The following is a 23,190-nucleotide window of genomic DNA, read 5'->3' as shown; positions in this document are numbered from 1 at the left end:
GGTGTAGAAATAAACATGACAGCACCCTGTGTCATGCACTCCAGGCCAGGAGGAGAACCCCACATGTACTGTGGGGCTGTTGGGCCTATGGGGTGGGGCTGAGTCCTACAGAAAAGATACAGCCTGACTCAGAGCAGATCTGGGAAGACTTGGTCCAGGACCTTGACAGACAGATTTAGAAGCAATGTAAGGCAGAAAACAAGAATGTGGCATTGGCACAGTACAACTTGTCCCAAGTGGCTGAAGCACCAAGAAGGTGTGTAGAAAGACTGACCCAGTTAGAAAGGGAGAATGAGGCACATGAAGAACGACCTTGAAAAGAAACCTGACCAAGCATGATCAAATCATTAAAATACTTTTTACTTTATAGCAAACTTATATTGAAGTAAATGCTGAAGCCCTAAAGATAATAGAGAAGCAGCTATGACATCACAACCCAGTTAAGTTTAAAAAAGCCATCATAACATGACAACAAATGCAGTGTGGTACCCTGAGTTGGACCCTGGAACTGAAAGAGGATATTAATAGAAAAACTGGTGAAATCCAAATAAAATCCACAGTCTAGTTAATAGTAATGTATCAATGTCAGTTTCTTAGTTTTGACAACTGTACCATGATAACGAAAGATATTAATGATGATGGGAAGTCAGTGAAGGGTATATGAAAATTCTAATATTTTTGTAACTTTTCTGTTAAATCTAATATTTTTTTCAAAATAAATTTTATTAAAAAATTGAAGTCCCAGAAGTTCACAATCCTATCCTTTAATTGAATCTCTTTTCCCTTTTCCTGTGCATATTCATTTTTTTATCTGTAAAGAAAGATACTAAATAGACTTACTATAATCAGCAGTTTTAGTTAACATTGCTCATGCTTATGTTTCTCCATTTTGTTTCAGTCTCTTTATTTCTTGTCTCTCTGTCCCTCATCCTTTTAACACCATCATGGAACAGGTGTTACACACTTTTCAGCATGCCCTGTACCTCATATACAAATGTGTAAACACATGTACATCAATGGCAAATGTCTTTGATGAGTTTTATCATAAAGGAATCATACGGTAGATGATAGAAAGATAGGTAGAGAGATAGATAATCTGTGCATCTTCTTTCCTTACTTCACAGCATAGACATCCCTACAATTCAATAGATGTGGATCTAATTCAAAATGTTTAATAGCCAAATAACATTCCATGTAATGTATGTTGCCATTTTATCCAAACATTTTGCTTTAGGTTAACTTCTGGTTTTGTGCTGCGATATGTATCATTATACATGTTATATTAGAATGGATGTCCCGTCTTTCTTGAGGCAGGGTTTCCTAACCACCATGGTTCCAGGACTGACCCTCAAAACCCACCCTAGGGAAGGAGCAAGGCCTGACTGTTTCCCTCTGGCACGTTCCCTGTGTGACTTAGGTCTCCCGGGGTGGGCAGGTTGGAGGGACAATGTCTTACCTTTTTCTTATCTCACTGGTGATGTTTTACTTGGACATTGGTGCCACTTAGGTGACATTAAGTATAGTCACATGGCTGTGCAAGCATCACCACCACCCATCTGCAGAACTTTTTCATCTTCGCAAACTGAAACTATGTATCCATTAAACAACAACTTTCCATTCCACCTACCCCAGCCCTGGCACCCTCCTTTCTCCCCTCTATTTCTGTTTATTTGATCTGAATCTTTATTTTTGGGAGTTCCCGTGGGTTCTCAGAAGAGGCCCTATGTCCCTAGGACACTAGTAGAGTCAAGGACAACATGGGGCTGTCCCTACCTGTTGGGCACTGTCTCCCAGGGTATGTCCCGTAGGCTCACTGCCTTGATTTCCGTCTGCTTTCACGAGCCACGCAACTCAGCCTCTACCCTTCTGCCCTCAGAACATCCTTAGACAGTTCCTGACTCAGATTTCACCAAGCAGGGGTTAGACAACAGCTCGGGAGTGCACACACCCAGTTTTCTAGGGATTCTCTCAAATCACGCTGATTTGGCAGGTGCTGAGGAAAACAGCCCCTGCAAAGGCAAAGCACTCTGTAGCTTCTTCAAAGAGACTTTCCCTCACCCTCCTCACCACACTGGCCTTCCCTTCCGGCTCCATCCGAGGACACAGACAGGTTCTGATGCCTCCTTGGCAGGTGTCCCTGGAAAGTTTGCCCTCTTTTAGAAGGTATGAGCCCTCTGTTCTCAGGGCAGCCTGAAATCGGAGGAGTCCCCATGACAGTCTGCTGCACAGGGCTACATCTTCCCTTACGGATATAAAATGAAGATTCCAAGAGTCAAGGCAGAGTGTGGGGCTGGGTGCACAGTAGGGAGGTGACAGATTCTCTCTTTGGCCAAATTTTACTCAGGATTTTCTGAGCTTCTTTTAAGCGAAGCCTCCACTTGGGGACTCTGCATTTTCCAATTTTAGCAAGCATTCTGAGAAGTCTGTTTAGCCATCCCTCCTCCCCATCCTCCATATCTGATCACACTCAATATCTGATCAGCTTCCTCATCCTCCACCACCTCCCCCCCAACCCCATGGTGATGTCCAATCACGCTGGCCTGCCTTCAGCAGGAATCCTGTTTAGGATGGTTTAGCCAGAATCCCCCCTCATCCCCAATGATTTTCATAGTGATTTTTCATCCACTGACCCCCATCCTCCTCCTTGACCATAAATCCCCCCTTGCCCATACTGTATTCAGAGTGGAACCTGATCTCTCTCCCACACTAGGAAACCCCATTGCAACAGCCCCTGCCTTGAATAAAATTGATCTTACAATTCTTTAACAAGTGTCAGGAATAAGATTTTATGTTTTTAATGAAATATAGTTGACATACAGTATTAAGTGAATCTCAGGTGTACTACAATAGGATTTGACATTTGCATAGGTTATGAGGTGATCACCACGATAAATCTAGTAACCATCTGTCCCCATACAAGTTATTACATATTGTTGACCATATTCCTTACACTGTGTATTGTATCCCCATGACTTATTTATCATATAACTAGAGATTGGTACCTCTTAATCCCCTTCACCTACTGTGACCAAACCCCCACACCTCTCCCTCATGGTGACCATCTATTTGTTCTCTGTATCTATGAGTCTCTTTCTGTTGTTTTGTTTATTTTGTTTTTTAGATTCCATGTATAAGTGAGATCATGCAGTATTTGTCTTTCTTTGGCTGACATATTTCACTTAGCATAATACCAATTCGATCCATCAATTTTGTTGCAAAGGCAAGATTCCCTTTTTGTGGCTAATAGTCCATTACGTCTGTGTGTGTGTGTGTGTGTGTGTGTGTATGTATACACACAGCTAACATATTCTTTATCCATTCATCTGTTGATGGACACTTAGGTTGCTTCCATATCTTGGCTATTGTAAATAATGCTGCTCTGAACATTGGCATGCATATATCTTTTCAGATTAGTGCTTTTGTTTTCATCAGGTAAAAACCCAGAAGTGAAATTGCTGGATCATATGGTAGTTCTACGCTTAATTTTTTGAGGAAACTCCACACTGTTTTCCATAGTGTCTGCATGAATTTACTTTCCCACCAAGAGTACAAAAGCATTCCCTCTTCTCCTCATCCTTGACAACACTTGTTATTTGTTGATGATAGCCTTCCGACAGGTGTGAGGTGGTTTCTCATTGTGGTTTTCATTTGCATTTCCCTGATGATTAGCAATGTTGAGCATCTTTTCATGTGTCTGTTGGTCATCTATATGTCTTCTCTGGAAAAATGTCTGTTTAGCTCCTCTGCCTATTTTTAAATCAAATTATTTTGGTTTTTATTGATTTTGAGTTGTATGAGTTCTTTATATATTTTGGATTTTAAACTCTTATTGAATATGTCATTTACAAATAGCTTCTCCCATTCAGTAGGCTGCATTTACATTTTGTTGATAGTTTCCTCTACTGGGCAAAAGTGTTTTACTTTGACGTAGTCCTATTTATTTTTGCTTTAATTTCCCATGCCTGGCGAGACAGAGTCAAAGAAATATATTGCTAAGATCAATATCAAATAGCATACTACTTATATTTTCTTCTAGGAGTTTTATGTCAGGAATTACAATTAAGTCTTTAATCGATTTTTAGTTTAGTTGTGTATATAGTGTGAGAAAGTAGACTTGTTTGATTCTTTTGTATGTAGCTGTCCTTTTCCCCATTACATATTCTTGCCTCCATTGTTGTAGATTAATTGACCATGTAAGTGTGGGTTTATTTCTGGACTCTCTATTCTGTTCCATTGATCTATGTGCCTGTTTTTTTATGCCAGTACCACACAGTTTTGATTATTGCAGCTTTGAGTATAGTTTGAAATCCAGGTGTGTGACACTTCCAGCTTTGTTCTTCTTTCTCAAGATTGTTTTGGCTATTTGAAGTCTTTTATTTCTATACAAATTTTAGAATTATTTGTTATACGTCTGTGAAAAAAAATGCCACTGGTATTTTGATAGGAATTGCATTGAATCTGTAGATTGTGTTGGGTAGTATGCTCATTTTAACAATATTAATTCTTCCACTCCATGAGCATGGTAAATTTTTCCTTTTCCATGTGTCATCTTCAATCTCTTTAAACAATGTCTTATAGATTCTGAGTTCAAGTCTTTTACCTCCTTTGTTAGGTTTATTCCTAGGTATTTTTTCTTTTTGGTGCCATTGTAAACAATATTGTTTTCTTAATTTCTCTTTCTGATAGTTTATTGTTAGTGTATAGAAACACAACAGATTTCTATATATTAATTTTGAATCCTGAAACTTTTCTGAATTAATTTATCAGTTCTAATAGTTTTTTTGGTGGCATCTTTAGAACTTTCTATATGTAGTATCATGTCATCTGCAAATAATGATAGTCTTACTTCTTTTCCAATTTAGATTCCTTTTATGTCTTTTTCTTGTCTGACTACTGTGGCTAGGACTTCCAATACTATGTAGAATAAAAGTGACAAGAGTAGGCCATCCTTGTCTTGTTCCTGATCTTAGAGGAATTGCTTTCAACTTTTCATCATCAAGTATGACATTGGCTGTTTGTATGACATATGTTTGTCACATATGGCCTTTATTATGTTAGGGTATGTTCCCTCTATATTCACTTGGTTGAGAATTTTTGTCATAAGTGAATGTTGAATTTTGACAAATACTTTTTCTGCATCTATTGGGATGATCATATGATTATTATTTTTCAATTTGTTAACATGGTGTATCAAGTTTCGCAGATATTGAACCATCCTTATATCCCTAGGATAAATTCTACTTGATCATGGTATATGATCTTTTAATGTATTGTTGAATTTTGTTGGCTGACATTTTGTTAAGAATTTTTGCATCTATGTTTATTAGGGATATTGGCCTATAATTTTCTTCTTTTTTTGTGGTGTTTTCATCTGGTTTTGGTATCATGGTGAATATGGTTTAGTGGGATGAGTCCATAAGCTCTCCCTTCTCTTCAATTTTTTGGAATAGTTTGAGAAGAATAGGTGTTAACTCTTTAAATGTTTGGTAGAATTCACCTGAGACCAATCTGGCCCTAGACTTTTGTTTGTTGAGGTTTTTTTCTAGTACTGATTCAGTTTCATTACTAGTAATCCATCTGTTCATATTTTCTATTTCTTCTGATTCTGTCTTGGAATATTGCAGATTTCTAGGAATTTATCCATTTCTTCTAGGTTTTCTATTTTATTGGTATATAATTGTTTGTAATAATCTCTTATGAATCTTTGTATTTCTCTGGTGTTGTTGCTAATTTCTCTCTTTTAATTTCTGATTTTTATTGATTTGGGCCTTCTCTCTTTTTTTCTTGATGAGCCTGGCTAAAGATTTATCAGTTTTGTTTATCTTTTCAAATAATCAGCTCTTAGTTTCATTGATTGTTTCTGTTGTTACTTTAGTCTCTATTTCATTTATTTTCACTCTAATCTCCATTATTTCTTTCCTTCTACTAATTTAGGTTTTATTTATTCTTCTTTTTCTGTTTCCCTTAGGTGTAAAATTAGGTTTTTATTTCAGTTTTTTTCTTGTTTCCCGAGATAGGCTTGTATCACTATAAACTTCCCTCTTAGAACTGTTTTTCTGCATCCCATAGATTTTTGAATCCTTGTGATTCCATTTTCATTTGTCTCCCAATATTTTTTTATTTTCTCTTTGATTTCTTTAGTGACACATTGGTTGTTCAGTAGTATATTGTTTAGTCTCCACACGTTTGTGTTTTTTTGCCATTTTTTTTTCCTTGTAGCTGATTTCTAGTCTTATACCATTGTGGTTGGAAAAGATGCTTGATATGATTTCAATTTCTTAAATTTATTGAGACTTGTTTCATGGTCTAGCATGGTCTAGCATGTGATCAATCCTGGAGAATGTTCCATGTGCACTGGAAAGGAATATGCATTCTGTTGCTTTTGGATAGAATGTTCTCTCTCTCTCTCTCTCTCTCCATATATATATATATATATATATGTATATATATATATATGTATGTTGGGTTGGCCAAAAGATTCATTAGGTTTCTTCCATAAGATGGCTCTAATAGCACTTAGTTGTCTTTAATTTCATTCAAAACAATTTTGTTAGATTTTATGTGACAGCTGTCATATCAGCGTGCATTTAAAAAAAAATGACATCAAAATTGGTGAATTTTTGTGTAGCCATTTTAATACTGAAGATGGAAGAAGAAAAGCAACATTTTTGGCATATTATGCTTTATTATTTCAAGAAAGGTAAAAACACAACTGGAATGCAAAAAAAGATTTGTGCAGTGTATGGAGAAGGTGCCGTGACTGATCGAATGTGTCAAAAGTGGTTTGCAAAGTTTCGTGCTGGAGACTTCTCACTCCATGGTTGGCTAGACCAGTTGAAGTTGATAGAGATCAAACCAAGACATTAATTGAGAACAATCAATGTTATACCACACGGGAGATAGCCGACATACTCAAACTATCCAAATCAAGTGTTGAAAATCATTTGCACCAGCTTGGTTATGTTCATCGCTTTGATGTTTGGGTTCACATAAGTGAAAAAAACCTTCTTGACCATATTTCTGCATGTGATTCTCTACTGAAATGTAATGAAAATGTTAAGTTTTTAAAACAAATTGTGATGGGCGATAAAACGTGGACACTGTACAATAATGTGGAACAGAAGAGCTCGTGGGACAAGCAAAATGAGCCACCATCAACCATACCAAAGGCCAGTTTTCATCCAAAGAAGGTGACGTTGTGTATATGGTGGGATTGGAAGGGAGTCCTCTATTATGAGCTCCTTTTGGAAAACCAAACGATTAAATCCAACAAGTACTGTTCCCAATTAGACCAACTGAAAGCAGCACTTGACAAAAAGCGTCCAGAATTAGTCATCAGAAAATGCAAAGTCTTCCATCAGGATAACGCAAGACCAACATGTTTCTTTGATCACCAGGTAAAAACTGTTACAGCTTGGCTGGGAAGTTCTGATTCATCTGCCATATTCATCAGACATTGCAACTTCAGATTTCCATTTATTTCTGTCTTTACAAAATTCTCTTAATGGAAAAAATTTCAATTCCTTACAAGACTGTAAAAGGCACCTGGAACAATTCTTTGCTCAAAAAGGTAAAAAGTTTTGAGAAGACGGAATTAAGAAGTTGTCTGAAAAATGGCAGAAGGTAGCGGAACAAAAGGGTGAATACATTGTTCAATAAAGTTCTTGGTGAAAATGAAAAATGTGTTTTTTATTTTTACTTAAAAACTGAAGGCACTTTTTGGCCAACCCTCTCTATATATTCCATTTGGTCTAATGTCTTGTTTAAGGTCAATTTTTCCTTATTAATTTTCTGTCTGGATGATCAGTCTATTGAAGTAATTGGGGTGTTAATGTCCCCTACTATTTTTGTGTTACTGTCAATTTCCCCCTTTATATTTGTTAATATTTGCTTTAAGTATTCAAGTACTCCTATATTGGGTGTGTATATATTTTATATGTTACAGTTATAAATTATAATAAGATATTACAATTGTTATACCTTCTTGTTGGATTGACTCCTTGATCATTATGTAATGTCCTTCCTTGTCTCTTGTTACTACCTTTGTTTTAAAGCTTACTTTGGCTGGTATAAGTATTGCTACCCAGCTTTTTTTTCATTTGCATTCGCATTGAATACCTTTTTAGATCCCTTCACCTTCGGTCCGTGTATGTCTTTGTAACCAAAGTGGGTCTGCACAGACATAGAGAACAGATTTGTGGTTGCCAAGGGGGAGGGGTCAGGGAGGAATGGAGTGGGAGGTTGGAGTTAGCAGATGTAAGCTATTATATATGGAAAGGATAAACAACAAGATCTTACTGTATAGTACAGAGAACTATATTCTGTATCCTATGATAAACCATAATGGAAAAGAATATACATATAAAGAATGTATGTATATGTATAACTGAATCACTTTGCTGTACAGCAGAAATTAACACAATATTGTAAATCAACTATACTTCAATTTAAAAATGCTATAAATAAATAAAGTGAATCTGTTATAGGCAACATATATATGGGTCTTGTTTTTTTATATACATTCGGCCATTCTGTCTTTTGATTGGAGCATTTAGTTCATTTACATCAAAAGTAGTTATTGATAGGTATGTACTTACTGCTATTTTGTTTTCTAGTTGTTTTGTAGTTCTTTTTTTGTTCCTTTCTTCTTCTTTTGCTCTCTTCCCTTATGATTTGATGACTGTCTTTAGTGTTATGTTTGGATTCATTTTGTGTGTGTGTGTATCTATTATAGGTTTTTGGACTGTGGTGACCATAAGGTTCATATGTAACTGTTTATATCTATCTATCTATCTATCTATCTATCTATCTATCTATCTATCTATCTATCTAATGATTACATTAAGTTAATGATCTTTTAAGTTTGAATACATTCTAACAACCTTGCATTTTTTTTACTTCTCCTCCTACATTTAATGTTTTTGACATCATATTTTGATCTTTTTGTTCTGTGTACCCCTTAACTACTTGTTGTGGGGTAGAAGATTTTAATACTTTTGTCTTTAAAAACTTCCTACTATCTTTATAAGTGGCTGACTACTACATTTGCTTTATGTTTGTCTTTACAAAAGAGATTTTCCTTTAATAGTTTTTATATTTCTAGTTGTTTTCTTTTCTGCTCAGAGAAGTTCCTTTAATATTTCTTGTAACATTGGTTTACAGTTGCTGAATTCTTTGCTTTTGCTTATCTGTAAAACTCTCTCTCCTTCAAATATAAATGATGGTCTTGCTGGGTAGACTATTTTTAGTTGTAAGTTTTTACCTTTCATCATTTGGAATACATCTTGTCTCTCCCTATGGCCTGCAAATTTTCTGCTGAAGAGTCAGCTGATAGTCTTATGGGAGTTCCTTTGTATATAACTAGTTGCTTTTCTCTCACTGTTTCTTAAGATTTTCTCTTTATTTAAGTTTTGCAATTTTAATTATAATGTGTCTTGGTGGATCTCTTTGAGTTCATCTTGTGTAGGATTCTCTGTGTTTCCTGGACCTGGATGTCCATTTCCTTTCCCAGATAGGGAAGTTTTCAGTTATTATTTTTTCAAATATATTTTCTGCCCCTTTCTCTCTTCTCCCTTTGGAACCACTATAATGTCAACGTTAGTATGCTTGTTGTTGTCTTAGAGGTTTCTTAAACTATCTTCTTTTTTTTAATTCCTTTTTTTTTTTTTTTCTGTTCAGCTTAGCTATTTCCACTACTCTGTCTTCTAGTTCATAGATCCATTTCTCAGTATCATTGAATTTACTGTTGTCCCTTCTAGTGTATTTTTATTTCAGTTATTGTATTCAACTTTGTTTGGTCCTTCTTTATATTTTCTAACTCTGTTAAAATTCTTGCCATGTTCAATTTTTCTTCCACTGAGTTCATTAAGCATCTTTATGACAATTACCTTGAACTCTTTATCAGGTAGATGGATTATCTCCATTTTAGTTCTTTTTCTGAGATTTTGTATTGTTCCTTCTTTTGGCCAAATCCCTGTGTTTATTTTTATGTATTATGTGTGTCAGTTACATTTCCTGATCTCAGAGAAGTGGTATCCTGTAGGAGACATCCTATGAGGCCCAGCAGCACATTCCCCTCTGTTCACCGTAGCTATATGCTCTAGGGTTGCTCCCTTTGTGGGCCTTTCTGTTGTGGTGGGGCTGACTACTGTGGGTGCCTGGTAGGCAGGGCTGTCCTGACCTGCTTGGCTACCAGGTCCTGCCTCACGTGATAGTTGCTGGCCCATTGGTGAGAGGGGCTGGGTACCAGAGCAGCTGGTTTCATGGCCTGGTGGGTTCCCAGGACTGGTGCCAGTTTGCTGGTGGGCAGGGTTGGGTCAGGAAGGCTGGCTGTGGGGCCTAGGGGAGCCAAGGCTGGTGCTAACCTACTGGTGGGAGGGCCTGCGTCCCAGGTCGGCAGGCTGTGGGGTCCAGGGGGCCAGGGTCTGCTACTGGTCTGCTGGTGGATAGGTAAGCCCTTAGCACTAATAAGCTAGAGAGAGGACTCCGAAGTGGTGCTCACCAGAACCAATATCCGCATGGTAGAATGAGCTCCCAAAAATGGATGCCACCAGAGTCTATGCTCCCAGGGAGAGTCCCAGTTGCCTCCTGCCTCTTCAAGATGTTCCCCGAGATGAGCAGGTGGGTTTGATTCAGGGTCATCTCAAATTGCTGCCCATATGCTGGGTCTCAAAGTGTGTGAGATATTACATGCATTTTTAAAAGCAGAGTCTGTTACCTACAGCCCTCCAGTTCTCCCATATGCAAGCCCTGCTTTCCTTCAAAGGCAGATGTTCTGGGGGCTCTTCTTCTTGATGCAGGACCTCTGGGCTGGGGTGTCTGATGTGAGGCTCAGACCCCTCACTCCTTGGAGAGAACCTCTGCAGTTGTGATTATTCTCCTGTCACCTACCTGAGTATGTGGATTTTGATCATACTACATCTCCACCCCTCCTACCCATCTCATTGTGATTTCTTCTTTATATCTTTAGCTGTGGAAACTCTTTTCTGCTAGTGTTCAGGTTGTTCTCATTGATAGTTGCTCTGTAAATACTTGTAATTTTGATGTGCCTGTGGGAGGAGGTGAGCTCAGGGTTTTCCTATTCCGCTATCTTGACCACACTTCCAGGAATAGTATTTTCTTTAACAATGTCCCAGATGTCTCTTCTCTTGAATGTGGTGGGCCGAGGGTGGGTTTCAGAGTGACTGGGCGGTGCAGGGAGGGCAGGCAGGATAGTGGCTAGGAGACTGTTGCAAATATCCAGGGCTTGTGGGAATTGCACAACCATATTCCAGAAGATCATTGTTTAATTTTTAAATTATACTATAGTTCCTTCAGAATAATTTTCTATTTAAAGAATCAATCTGGCAATCTTGGAAAATGCTAGTTATGAGGACATGGAAGATGAAGCCCCTGCCTGCTCTGGAAGAGACAGATAGATAGGGCAATATTGGTCTTGTGTTTTGGATTGACTTTACCGCAGGCAGAATCACTGGAAGATGTTCAGTACTAAGCCCCATTTCCGGAGGTGTTTCTAAAAACCAGTCTCTCGGTTTGGTGCATAGGTGGGTTCCCCAAACTGATTGTACCAGGCTCCTTTCAAGCACTAGGCCTGCAAGAAGGGTGAGTTAAGGCCGGTGTTTTAATTGAGAGATAATAAATGTCATTGAGGGGAAACATGTGAGCTGCACATGGCCTCCGACTCTACCAATTATCTGCTGAAGGCCATGCTGTGCTAGCACCTGGAATCTCACACACCTGTCAGACTGTCTCGACTATAATGCACACCCACTGAGAAGTGAGCTCAGCAGGCACCCAAGAGCCCTCATAAACCTTTAAGTAGTCTTTCCAAAAATCTCACTGACAGCTATCTTTAGCTTCATATGAAAGTAAAAGTAGAAAGTGTGTGTGTACATACATGTATGTGTGTTTGTGTATCTGTATGTAGATCTATCTGTCTATCTATCTATCTATCTATCTATCTATCATCTATCACTGATTTTTATTCTGCTACTGAAAGAAGCAAACTTCACCTCTCTTCATCCAGAAGCTGGCATAAAAGATCCTGTTCTACCAATCCCCACTGTGATCTCAAAGTCGTCAATTTTACTGGCTTCACAAAACTGATCTTATGAAATTTAGTCACACTTTGTATATTCCTATTATTAATACCCCACAGGGTCAGATTATATATATATATATACATACAGGGATAGAAGCATTCCATAGAGCGGAACATCCTCAGTTTTCATTTGCATATATCAGCCATAACTAAAAAAAAACTAAAGGAGAGATAGAATTTGTGAATGGTTAGGAAATAGTTACTTTGCTCTCTCTTTAGCTGAGAGAGGCGTCATACTCCCTTCCCACCCTTTACAGATGTGGAGCACAGAGATGCTATGTGACCACCAGGGTGTCACAGGGAGGGCACATGGCCCCATGGCCAGCCTGACTTCTCTCTGCATGGCAATGTCCTGCTTCTGCTGTCTCCTGAAACCAAGGGAGGGAAAGGGGAGAATATAGAGGAAGATCTATCCATTGTTCCCATTCATAAAACGCACAGTTAAAGTCCATGGGTTGCTATCTCTGGGGCAGGAGACCTGGAACCACCCCACCGGCACCGTGCTCTCTTTGATCAGCCCTCACATCCCTCCAGGTGTGCTCCTGGCTCTGCTCAGACTGATTCTCAGTCATCTCACCTCTGGAATTGAACCCCATCAGCTTAGTGTGGGACAAATGCTCTGACATTAACAAAATCTTTTGAGTACTCTGATGTTTTTGCACAATCAGTGATGCTTTCTTGCATCTCAGATGTCAACTCCACCATTATTCTCATATGTGCACAAAGGACTTTAACGAAACAGCAGATTGGCTGTGAAAATTCCATCTACCTTAATGCAGGGGGCAGTTCTGAGCAGAGACAGAAAGAAAGAGCCAGAGCCAAGAACCTCACAGGGTCATCCCCTACAGATAGAAAACTCGGGTGAAGGGAAAGACTGGGGAACCCAGCTGGGGCCAGGCTTCTTCAGGGGGAGGATGAAGCATCTGCTTAGTGGCCTGAGGAATACATGAGCGGTCTGTGCCACTCGATGCTGGCAGCAGGCAAGGAACACGTGAATTGAGACGCCGGTCTATTCCGTACATTGGAATCAGTCATCATCCTCAGGGAGTAAAGGATTTCTGGATCACAGTGGCAAACAGTCGATACAGAACTCGCCTCTTGCAAAGGTGACAGAACGGAGTAGGTAGTTCTCAACTTCCTGTTGCTTCAGTGCAGGCAAAGTGGCTCTGAAGTTTTAATGCCCTGAGGTTGGATCAGCAGTGCAAACAGAGCCTGCTTCTTTGAGAGGGCCTGAGGACCACACTGCTCTCGTGTTACTTACAATAGACCAGAGCTCAGGTTCCAGGCAAGTCCCTCAGGGATATGTTCACCCATTTCCCTGTGGGCGGGCAAGAGAAGTTATGGAGGCAGAACCCGTGGATTCACTGTCACTATTTACAAAATGGCCTGATTAAAGACCTGCTTCTATATTATGTCCATATTCAGAAACTTATCTGCTTACACCCAGGAGGTATATCAGCTCACACAGCTATAATCTTTATCCATAGTAGTAAACAAAACCACCAATGTCCAGTTTGCCATCAGTTAGAACAGGACCAGCTCCCCAGCCCCAGCATTGCAGCTCGGAGCTGATTGACTTACACAGTATGTCCTAGTTTCCCTCTAGAAAAGCAGGAATAATAATGTCTGTTTTCTCCTGGGTAAAGCAACATGAGATGTGATCAACAGAAGTGTTTGTAGCTCTTCAAAAGAAAAATTATACAGTGCTGTACCAGTCCTCAACCCGGTACTTAGAGACTAACTTATCTGCGTCTGAAAACTCCACACAATTTAGGAGACCAAAACACCAGTCTTACTTGAGCATTTTAGATAAACTTCTACTTAAGAGCTTAAAAACAAGGTGCAAAAATTTTTGTATTGGTTCCAAGACTTGATTAAGATAAGCTAATCGGGTGTGTATATGCATCTCTGTGTGTTGCATGTGAGTCTGTCTGTGCATACATGTGTATGTGTGTATGCACACATGTGTATGTTTGTGCATATATGTATGTGTTCCTGTGTGGGAATTTGCATATCTCTGTGCACGCGTGTATGTGTGTGTGAATGTGTGTCTGAGTGACTGTGTGTGTATTTTCTCTAGTAGCAATCATTTCTGGTCGACTTTCCTTACCTGTCCAAGTTAAGCACTGACTTCCAAGTCATCCTGTGAGACCTAATAATCTGTTGACTCTAATAGGTCTCTCTCTCTTCATTTTTTTTTTTTTTTTTTTGGAGGATATATCTTCAGCTTTCTTCCTGCTCTTTTTTAAAAATGTTTTATTGAATTATAGGTAATACAATGTTGTGTTAGTTTCAGGTGTACAGCAAAGTGATTCAGTCTATATATATATATATATATATATATATATATATATATATTGTTTTTCAGATTCTTTTCCATTATAGGTTATTACAAGATGTTGAATATACTTTCCTGTGCTATACAGTAGGTCCTTGTTGTTTAGCTATCTTATATATAGTAGTGTATATATATGTTAATCCCAAACTCCTAATTTATCCCTCCCCCACCCCTTTTCCCTTTGGTAACCATAAGTTTGTTTTCTATGTCTGTGACTCTATTTCTGTTTTGTAAATAAGTTCATTTGTATCATAATTTAGATTCCACATAAAAGTGATATCATATGATATTAGTCTTTGTCTGACTTACTTCTCTTAATATGACAATCTCTAGATCCATTCATCTTGCTGCAAATGGCATTATTTCATTCTTTTTTACAACTGAGTAATATTCCATTATATATATATATATATCACATATCACATCTTTATCCATTCATCTGTTCATAGACATTTAGGTTGCTTCCATGTCTTGGCTATTGTAAATAGTGCTGCTGTGAACATTGGGGTGCATGTATCTTTTTGATTTAGAGTTTTCTTCAGATACTTTTTTTTTTGGTATTTTTATTTCTCTCTTATACCTAAAATGTGCATGAACACTTCATTTTTTCAGCTTTATTGAGGTATAATTGACAAATAAGGTTGTAAGATACTTGAAGTGTACATCCTGATGATTTGATATCTATCTACATTACTAAAGGATTCATCCTATCTGGTTAATTAACACACCCATCACCTTACATATTTATATAATATTTTTTTTTCTTTTGGTGAGAACATTTAAGCTCTACTCTCTCAGCAAATTTCAATTTTACAGCCAAGTGTTCTCAACTAGAGTCACCATGTTATACATTGGATCCTCAGACCTTATTCATTTTATAACTGAAAGTATACCTTTTTCACTTTTAACAAATGTATGCTTTTACTAACCTCTCCCTATTCCCTCCAACACCCAGCCCCTGGCAAACACTTTTTGCTCTGTTTCTATAAACTTGACATTTTTTTAGATTCCACATATAAATATCATACAATATTTATCTTTCTTTGTCTGGCTTATTTCACTTAGTATAATTCCATCAAGTTCCATCCATGTTGTTGCAAATAACAAGATTTCTTTCTTTCTGGTAGCTGAATAATATTACATTATATATGTTTGTGTGTGTGTGTGTGTGCCTGTGCATGTGTGTATATGTGTAACATTTTCTTCATTCCTTTGTTAAGGGACACTTAGGTTGTTTACATGTCTTGACTATTGTGAATAATGTTACAGTGAACATGGTGGTGCATATATCATTTTTTGTGTTTTTTTTTTTTTAAACAATAAATGCTGGAAAGGGTGTGGTGAAAAGGGAACCCTCCTGCACTGTTGATGAGAATGTAAACTGATACAACCACTATGGAGAACAGTATGGAGGTTCCTTAAAAAACTAAAAACAGAACTGCCATATGACCCAGCAATCCCACTAGTGGGCATATACCCTGAGAAAAGCATGTATCATTTTGAGTTAGTGTTTTTGTTTCCTTTGGGTAAAAACCTAGAAGTGGGTATTGCTGGATTATGTGATAATTCTAATTTAATCTTTTGATAAATCTCCATACTGTTTTCCATAGTGGCTGCAACAGTTTACATTCCCACCAGTAGTGCACCAGGGTTCCCTTTACATCTCAAGGAACTAGAAAAAGAACACAGAAATTAAGCCCAAAGTTCGTAGAAGGAAGGAAATAACAAAGATGAGAGTGGAAATAAATGAAATAAAAACTAAAAAGACAATAGAAAGGATCAATGAAAATAAGAGCTGCTTTTTTGAAAAAATAAACAAAATAGACAAACTTTAACCATTATTACCAAGAAAAGAAGATAGGACTCAAACAAATAAAATTATAAAAATCTAGATCTCTTTTAATGCAGGTTTTGTGCCCTATGCAAAAATACCCTTCATTATTGATGATGCTGACCTAGTTCTGCAAAATGCTAGGACTATAGATCTTCAGTGCAAAGCTCCCCACTACCTCGACTGTCTCTCCTGCAGGTAGCACAGGTAAGCATCCTGGGGCAGAATTATCAGAAGCTTCACAAGTGATTGGCTGCCCACAAATGTTTCCAGTCCACTGAGTCTGCTATAACCCCATGCCTTGCCTGTTCTGCTTCATTTTTGAGTTCCAGCTATTGAAAAAAACGGCCTTGGCTGATAAGGGCTTCTCACCCTGACCTTGAAATCTTCACTAAAGCCCAACTGGGAACACTGACCTGGACGACATGGGTGAGAGTTCTCCAGTGATAATCAGATTCCAAGGCATGGGGACAACACTCTCCTTATAGGCTTATAGCACTATAATGAGAGAAATGCAATTGTACTTGGAAACTGAGTGTTGCTCTATATCAACCAGATATATGGGATTAAATTACTAACCTTACTAACAGGTGCCATTTTGTATTGCAGAAGCAAAGTTAAGCTTTTTAATTAAAGTCAACCTCCATTAAAATCAGTCGGGGCGGGGGAGGGGTTAGTTGAATTTTAAAACAACTGATAAGGATTTTTCTGAAAAGACATGAAACCTACTCTTTGTTATGTACAGTTCTTGAAGATGAGTCCAAGAAACCTTATTCCTTATGATTAATTAAGGGCATGTCAAACACTTGTTATAGAAGGAATTTGTTTAAAACACAAAATTTGGTCAAATGAATAACTGGCTATAGCTGACCTTCAGTAATACACGGGACTGAAGACGAGGGCTAATACAGATTACAGAACAACAGTAACCATCTTTATTCACATGATAGTTTTAAATAAAAATGTTTTAATAGCTAATATTATAAAAATTTTAGTTTCAAATATTTAGACAACTGCTTTCTTTATTTCAACCTACTTGTTTGATTTGCCCCTTAAAACTGTCACAGATGTGCATTTCAAAGGCACACAACATGCCAGAGTGAGCAGGGACTTAAAAGTCTGAACACCTGAGTTGTGAGCCTGAAAGCCGAGTGACCTTGGCCACCTGTGACCTTGAGAAAATCACTTCACTTCTCTGAGAATCAGGACCTCTTCAATAAACAAAAACATTGCCCCCCCATTGAGTTTTCAGGGTGATCCAGTGAGATAAGGCATGGGAAAATATTATGTGTTGTGAATATTATTAGTTGTGATGTTATTAGTCATGGTAATATTAATAATTACATTTTAAACATGATATATTTAACTCCCACTGAAAACATCCAGTCTTGGTGGCAAATACAGACATGTTAATGTCCCACCTTGCTAGTCCTGAAATGAAAACAAAACAAAGCCTGCATTTAGCTCTGAGTAACCACCTTCACTTGGAGCACTTGACATGTTGACAACAATCAGTTTAGTGAGTTTACGGGAGGAAAAAAAAATCAGTCATGCTGTTTGGATTTACCAAGATAAAGCAGCAGGTCGCCTGTCTGAACTATACACTTTCTAGTGGGGTATTTTGATGTCACAAAGGCACAGGTCTGAAAAATGTCTTCCTTTTAAAAATTCTTAAAGATCTGCAAAATGTGTTTGTTCAATGCATAGACCTAAATCAGGAGAAATTAACTGTGGACATTACTACAACTGAATGCAATAAAAACTGATTTGTATGATGTACAGTTGCCTGGAGGTTTTGATTCTTTTGATTACCTCCTGATATTTTCTGTTCCTTTTTGAACTTTTGTGAATTTTTGCAGGTTTCAACAGCTTAGGTGAGCATCAGAGGTACCACCCAGCAGTGGGATTTTAAGATGACCGTCAGGAAGGACAACAAAGCAGACATAAGTGTGCTTTTCCAAGGATATAATATTTCCTTTTATGAAGATCCAGCAAAAGATATAAGATAGTAGCTGCTGACTAAGGAAATGTGAAGAAGGGAGGGTTTTCTCTTTCACCTTCATCTACTCTTTTAACCCAGGAGTGTGAATGGTATTTCTATGTGTTGAAAATTGATTCATCTCAGCAGTTTTATTAGTTCATGAGCTTTATACACTGTCCTAGAGGCTGGGCCTTACAAATTATGTGGGGCCATGTGCTCATTTTACAGATGATTAAACTGAGGCTGCAGGATCATGTAACTTAGAAACCTGAGGGCCAAAAAGGATCCAGGATCCATTCACCACTCTTAGACCAGCACTGCTATGCTCTGAGTCTCTGACTGTGCATAGTCAAGTTCAGTCAATACAAAGTCAGTATTTGAATTTTAATGAGACAGAAGTAAACAAAGACAACAAAACCCTGGAAGACCTGAGTCATATAGACTCAAAAAGGAAGTGGCAGGTGTGGTAGAAGGCCCAGGGCTTACCGTGTAACCTTTGCTCTAATGCCACGCCCTCCTGGAGCAAGCCATAGAACTAAGGACTGTTGTGCACATTCATACATTCAGACGCTGTATCCTCCCAGCATCAGTGGCTCACCTGAAGAAGTCCAGGTGGACTTCTGGGCCGCTGACTGCTGGTTCAGCTGGAGTTCTCATGCCGTTTGCCAGGGGAGCTGCAGGGAGAATATTGGCAGCTCTACTTAGTGCCATGGAGGGCTGGATGGACGGGCAACTTAGAACCCGCTGCCAGATGGCCCATTGCCTAGACTGACAACAACCTGTATCCCTCAGAGGAAAATAACGCATATCTTGATTAGTTTCAAATCCGGTCTAACTGAGACAAAAGCAACCTTCCATTGGTCCTGGGGGAGAGCCTACATGATGGAGAATCGCATAATGATTTTGGGCAACCCAGCAGGCCAGCGTCATGGGAAAGCAGCTGGGCTGGCCAAAGCCAGAATACAACCCACAGTGCAAGGCCCAATTGCTCACTCACGACGATTTCCCTTGGCCTGATGCATTCTCTTTCTTACTCTGCAGGTTTCAATGGCTCCCCCTTGTAGTTTTGTGGGTAAATGAGATAGTGGATTTCTTTGTATGAGTTAGGTTTGAATTTTTATGTTTTGGACAGGCAAGACTTTCTTTGCTCTTCTGACTAAAGAAAGGCTAGGTCTTCATCTATGAAAATGTTGTATTCCTGAAAAGCTTACAGTCAATCACATTAAAAGGAAAGATTATTTTTAATAATACTAGCTGACTTCTTATAGGGACTTGGAGTAAGTCTCCAGGAAGCTCCATTCTCAGGGAGAGAATCAGTCCTAATCATTTAGGTTACTCAGTTAGCTTTCTGTCTATTGAGTTTTCTTGAAGCAGGACACCCCTGAAATATAACACTCTGAATCAGCAGTGACCTGCTCTAGGAGCCCTGCTCAGTTGTCCAGCAGAGGGAGGGCAAATGGACCAAAGCCGCTTCCAGGAACCAGACACATCATCACATGGGGGAAGCTGGGGAGAGGGAGGCCTGGGGAGGGCAAGGCCAGTTGTATGATGCAACATGGCCTCAGCAACGCCAAACAGACTCGCAACTAAACAACACAAACACTGATCCGCATGGCAGAAAGGAGATTTCTATCTCTTGTGAAAACAGGCAAACAGCCAGTCACGCTCTGAGCTTTCTATTTGCAAGATCGCCATCCCAGCAAGTGGCTAATTGGCACTTGGTGGCAATTCTCAGCGTTCAACCCGCCGTAACACCAAGAATCTCACCCCTGGCTGAGACAGGTGGTGACCCAAGGGGAAGCCAGATGCCCTGAAGGGGAGAGAATGCACTTGGACTCCTTCTCATCTCAGAGGAGTGCCACTGGGTTTACTCCCTACAGAAGTTTTCATTGTTATTAAAAGAAAATAATGATTAAACATAAAAATAAAAACAAAGCCTGCAGCACCTCAGCTGTTATCGCAGCATCGTCGTACAGACATGCAGTGGTAGCAACCTAGCACTATTTACCCTGTGGTTCTTTCATTCTGTGGGCATTTAACAAATATTTACTACATGCCGTGGAGACACAGATAAAAAGATGTGGTGTCCTTCCGCTGAGGAGTGTGCAGTCTAATGAGAAGAAAGGCATTGAAAAATTTCAACACAGTGTCAATGTGCTGTAATAAACACAAGGACAACAGGAATGCAGGGAGGGCAGGGGTGTCAGGAAAACTGCACAGGGGATGTGAGAGGGGACATGGTCTTGGGAAGACAAAAGGGGTCCCAGGAGCAGTAATGCTGGGAGCACACAGGGTTGCTCGGGAAACCATGGGCCTAGCGTGTTTCAGAACTAGGGCATAAAGGTGGCTGGGAGGTGGGAAGGTGCAAAAGGCAAACAGATGTGGGTCCTGACAATGGAGTTTATGCAAGGGCTTTGAGCAGGCAATGCCAACACCATGCCAGCCAGAGCCCTCTGGTCCAGGGCTGGAAGGGGTGCAGGCAGCTACAGGGGAGGCAGAGTGCCCAGAAAGGAGGTTATTCTGAACAGGAAGGAAAGGTTTGGACCAGGGCCCTCATTCTGTCTAGAACTGCCCTGATCACCAGACAGGGTACAAGAGACACATCTGTAATTGTACATTTTCTAGAAGCCACATTTAAAATATAAAAAGAAACATGTGGAATTAATTTTTATGACAAAAGTCATTTTAGCCAATATAGCCAGAATAGTATCATTTCAACATGTAATCAGTACCAAAAAAAAAAACCCATTAATGAATTACTTTTCATTGTTTTTTCTACACTAAGTCTTCAAAACTTGGTATGTATTTTACTCATACAACACATCTCTATTGGCAGCGACCATATTTCAAGTGCTCAGTAACCACATGTGACTGGTGACAGCTTTGTGGACCAGTTCTGGACTCTCCAACGTGCGTCAGAGATTCCCTATTTGGGCCATAATTGCTCTGAGTGCCATACTTGCTAATACTTCTTTCTCAAAAGATAGATCAAAATGAAACAGTTTCCACTGCCAAAAGGCATATAGTACTCCAAGACTTCCACTGCAAGCCACAGGTCTAGGTTGATGGGAAAAGTTGTCTTAAAATAAGTACGCACTCCATAATTCTCTTTGATTTCCAAAGCTTGAGGGGGAGAGGGTGCCTAGGACAGTTTGCATCTTAATAAACACTGTTCCTTGCAAAATGATTCTCAACATCCTTAACGAATGCCTCCCAATAACAATAATTAACATCAGAAGGTGCTGTGCCAGTATTCACTAATGAATGCCCTCCCAGGCAGACCCTGTTTTGATTGACTTAAAGCAAAGCTTTTAAGTAACTCAACTGGCATGGGGCCATACAAGGAGTTGGGTTTATGTAACTTGTTTCCCAGAAAGAAAGAAGCTTAAGGAACTCATATCTGGCCACAAGTGGGATTGTCATTAGAAGCAGGACTAGAGCACAGGGTATCTTTGGCCAAGTTTTCAGTACTTAAGATCTCAGGAGGGGCACTTAAGTGTCCTTGTTAAAAGTGCTAAGCAGGCAGTGGGGACACTAGCAGCCTCACATGGGTGTGTTGGCTCTGCCACATCAGTTTCCTTGTCCCATGACTAATGCTCCACCCAGCCCAGGACACGTAAGTTTAGTTGAGGATTTGGCCATATCCAAGGGGTTCCTCCTCCCCTCAAGTCTTGGACCTGGCTTGCAGAATTTCCATCCATAGCTCCCTAAGGTCCTTGGCTCCTTTCCAATACTCAGTTTTGACAACAGTGTAGTGGGATTTGCATGCATATGATAACCTTCTTACACATGCTGCCATGGCCCTGTAGTAACTTTGGAAATAACAGTTGTGAGAGAAGCTTAGTCATGTTGACTTAACATATATGTGCCAAGCACTGAACCAAATGCTTTGTGTGAATGAGCGCAGTAAGTCTTCTCTACAACTCCATGAAGTCCACGTCCTCAATATCCGCATCATACAGAAAGGGAAACCAAGGAAGATGAGTAAGTTGCTTTGGTAGTTCAGTAAAACTTGCTAAAGCTGGCTGATTCCAGGGGAGGATCTTTAGATTACTAGACTATTCAGCCTCCTTCATTTAGCTGTGGTAAATCTCTTGTCTTGTATTGTTATGGGAAACATACACTGTGGCAGGCAGAATTCTAAAATGACCCTCAAGATTCCCACTCACTCGTATGCACTTCCTAAATAATTCCCTCCTTGTAAGTGAGGGCAGAGCCTCTTAATATCACGGGGCAACATTCTCATGATTAGATTTCTGGTCAGTTGACTTTCAGTTAGTCAAAAGGGAAATTATTCAGGTGGACCTGACTTAAACAAGTGAGCCTGAAAAGGACTGGGCCCATCCTGAAAGAAAAGAGATTCTGAATATAAGAGAACCTATAGAAGGGACCACATGGAAAGGGCCTGAGGACATCCTGTAGGAGCTGAAAAGACCCCCAGCTGACAGCCAACAAGAGAACAGAGACCTCAGTCCTACAACCACAGGATCTGGATTCATCCAACAGCCACATGAGCATGAAAGAGGACCTTGAGCTCCAGAAGGAACACAGGCCAGGTGACAGCTTGAGAGCAGCCTTGGGACACCCTGAACAGATGATCCAACCTGCATTCCTGACCTATGGAAACTGAGATAAATATATATTTTTAAATTATTTTATATTGGAGTATAGTTGATTAACAATGTTGTGTTAGTTTCAGGTGTATAGCAAAGTGATTCGGTTATACATATACATGTATCTATTCTTTTTTCAAGTTCTTTTCCAATTTAGGTTATTACAGAATATTGAGCAGTTGTTTTAAGCCTCTAGGTTTTCCTTTCCTTGTCTTGTATTAGCTAGGACTTCCAGTACAATATTGAAAATGAGTGGTGAGAGGGTTCATCCTTACCTTGTTCCTGATCTTAGCAGGAAGGATTGAAGATTCTCACCATTAAGCATGA

The sequence above is a fragment of the Balaenoptera borealis genome (genome assembly GCF_965194805.1).
Source record: "Balaenoptera borealis genome assembly, chromosome: 8".
NCBI lineage: Eukaryota > Metazoa > Chordata > Mammalia > Artiodactyla > Balaenopteridae > Balaenoptera > Balaenoptera borealis.
The sequence above is the reverse complement of the archived record's forward strand: the minus strand, read 5'-3'. Positions refer to the sequence as shown.